Source organism: Emydura macquarii, unplaced genomic scaffold, assembly GCF_026122565.2.
Source record: "Emydura macquarii macquarii isolate MOO-44397 ecotype Brisbane River unplaced genomic scaffold, CSIRO-AGI_Emac_v2 contig_1836, whole genome shotgun sequence".
NCBI lineage: Eukaryota > Metazoa > Chordata > Testudines > Chelidae > Emydura > Emydura macquarii.
The window spans coordinates 91,958-95,218 of NW_027131973.1; the positions used below are offsets into that span (position 1 = coordinate 91,958).

Below are 3,261 nucleotides of genomic sequence, written 5' to 3' on the forward strand. Positions count from 1 at the left end.
ACTGTTTCTAGCACTTACATTCAGAATCGTGCACACAATATCTCTGCTACACTTGTGCCAGACTTTCCAAAAAGTCATGAGACACCAGCACTGCTGTCTGTGTTTCAGTGAAGCATAGACATGAAGTGAAGGAGAACAGATCATAATAGTGGCTGTACGTAATTTACACCCATCACCTGTTACACGAGCGTGGCTGAAGTAACTTGCAACTCAACTGGATATTAGTGCAAAACTAGCATTTGCATTATTCAGTATTTGGGACATCAGTCCCCCTCTCACCCCACTGAAGTAACCGGCTGTGTTAGCTTGTAACTTGCCAAATATCTACAGAACCTTTTCACTGAGAGAGTATGGTGGTCCTGTGAGGCTAAAGAGACGCCTGTAGGATGATCAACCTCTCTGGAGCCAATCAAGACTGGCTAGGCAGAGCATTAAGATACAATGGGCCCCACTCAGAAGTGGAGGGCCAAAGAGGGTGTTTGTGGGAAGGTCAGAATTGCAGAATCACACAGTGCTGAAGGAGGGTACGGAACTCATAGCCACAAGATATCAGTGGGGTCAAGTCTGTAGTAGGATTTAAAGAGGAAATGGATGTTTATATGACGGAAAAAAATCAATTACAGTAGTGGGGATTTTTTTTAAAAAGTTTGGGAGTGATATTTTATGGTGTAAATCAGGAAATTTAAGTCAGGAGGAAACTTTCCCTGGGAGAAGGTTATCTCACAGCTGTCTACTGCAGGGCTTCTTCTACCTTCCTCAGAAGCATCTGGCACTGGACACAAAATATTGGGCTAGATGGACTATAGGTCTGATGCTGTTTGGGAATGCCTATCTTCCATACTGGGTCAGACCAATGGTCTAGCTAGCCCTGTATCCTCTCTTCCGACATTTACCGATGGCAGGTGTTTCAATAGGAATTAATAGAACATATAAACCTAAAGTGTAAATCCAAGGCTATGCTGATGTTTCTTGAGCTCCAAGAAGTCTCTAAACATACAGTGAGAGCAGAATGATGTCTCGATCAATATCATCTAGTGTCCTGTTACTTTTCCTTTCAGGAAGTAAAGTTCAAAACTTCTCGGGCCTGCCCAGTGCATCATGACAGCTGTCAATGACACCAAATTCCAACCTGCAGTGTTCCTTCTCACCGGAATACCTGGGCAGGAAAACATCCATGTCTGGATTTCTATTCCCTTCTTCTTAATGTATGTTATTTCCATATTAGGAAATTAAGTAATTCTGTTCATTATAAAAACAGATCCAACCCTCCATGAGCCCATGTACATTTTCCTTTCCATGTTGGCCATCACAGACCTTGGCATATCAACATCCACCCTACCAACCGTACTGAGCATATTCCGGTTTAATTCTAGGGAGATCAGCTTCGATGCCTGTTTTGCCCAGCTGTTCTTCATCCACTCGTTTACGGTAACTGAATCCTCCGTGCTCTTGTGCATGGCCTTTGACCGCTTTGTTGCAATCTGTAACCCACTGAGATATGCTTCCATATTAACCCCACCCAGAATAGTCAAGATGGGACTGGGGTCTCTGCTAAGATCGATGATCCTCGTATTCCCACTCCCCATTCTCCTGAAACACTACCGATACTGTCAAGCCAACATCCTCTCCCATTCCTACTGCCTGAACCAGGAAGTCATGAAGATGGCTTGTTCAGATATAAGAGCCCACAGCATCTTCAGCTTCTTTGGAACACTTGCCTCAGTGGGGTTCGACGTCCTGCTCATCTTCCTATCTTATCTGATGATCCTCAAAACAGTGCTGAGCATTGCGTCCCATGAGAAGCGTCTCAAGGCCCTAAACACCTGTGTCTCCCACATCTGCGTCGTCCTGCTCTTCTATATGCCAGTGCTTGGCTTATCTGTGATACACAGATTCGTGAAGAACTTTTCTCCCTTGGTTCAGACTGTCATGGGTTACGTCTATTTGCTGCTCCCGCCTTTGATGAACCCAATTGTGTACAGCGTGAAAACCAAAGCCATTCGTGCAAAGATAATCAGGGTGTTCGTCAAGTGAAGGGCCAGTTCATCACTCAGCTCCAGCGCTGATGATGCAGGAGATGAAAATCACGAGCCACCTTCCAGAGACTTCCAGAGACTTCCAGAGGACATGAGAGGACATGAGCTACTGATACCTGTCACCAGCTGCTAAGGAAGGACAGCATACTGGGGAACGGGACCGAGGCAGGCAGCAGTATTTATGTATGTGTTTGCAGAGCTGTTTTGCAGTTTCAATCCTGGCCCTTCCTTTGCACTCTGGCTGCTGCATGATCCATGAGAACAGCGCTAACTATGAGATGTGATATTCCAGGGGCACGGCCGCCCACCCTTCTCTGCGCCCTCACTTTGTGTTTATGTAGAGATAGGGGATGGGTGGGATGTTACCACATAAAGAGCTGTATCGCCATCAGCTCAGACCTCAGAATTGCTTTGGATACAGTCAGTTCGGAGAAGGAACGTGGATGTTTTGTCCTATTGTACAGGACCTGTACAACCAGAGGCCATGAGAAAAGCTGCAGAGCTGTTTTGTAGTCACAGTCCTGGCCCTTCCCGAGCACTTTGGCTGCTGCGTGATCCATATGAGCAGCACCAAATGTGAGCGGGGCAATTTAGGGGCACGGCTGCCCACCCTTCCCCTACGACCTCAGCCAGGCACCTCTGACTGAGTCGTGTGAGAGACAGGAGTAAAGCAGGAGCCTTAAGAGAAGCCATTCAGGCCACGCCCGACCACATAGATGGCTCTACACAAAGAACCCCCCAAACCAGCGTAGTGCCCCAGGCAGAACAGAGCTGTGTGTGTGAGTGAAGGTCGCACACACAAGAGTATGACAAGAGACTCAGATCCAGATTCCCTCCCTGTCACCTACATTTGTGCTGCCCAGCCATGGAAAGGGCTGGAAAGGGGCCTCAGCTCCCCAAAAGAGGCACAGACAGCTCCTAGCCCAGCCCAACCATTCAGTGGCCATTAAAGGAGGTGTGTCGGGGATTCTTCCCTTTGAGGGAGATTCAATACCTGCTCCATGCTGCGGTCCTTTAATGTTCCTGGGACTTTAGGAGCTGTCCAAAGCCTAGCAGAGGCAGCTACGGGGAGAGAGGAAGATGGTCCCAGCTTGGGAATAGTTCATGCTTTGGGAAATCCCAGCCTACTGCTGCTTTAAGGACCTAAGACGGAGGCCTTGTAGTGCAGGGCAGGGCCTGGCTCCCCTCACTCCCTGCCACCCGCAGGAGCCGTGGGAGCAGGGCT

At 48.2% G+C, this 3,261-nt stretch overlaps 1 pseudogene; it reads left to right on the forward strand.

Moving 5' to 3' along the window:
- Positions 1–1,098: 1,098 nt before the first annotated feature.
- LOC137159292 (olfactory receptor 51G2-like) lies at positions 1,099–2,034 on the forward strand (annotated as a pseudogene).
- The last annotated feature ends 1,227 nt before the right edge of the window (positions 2,035–3,261 follow it).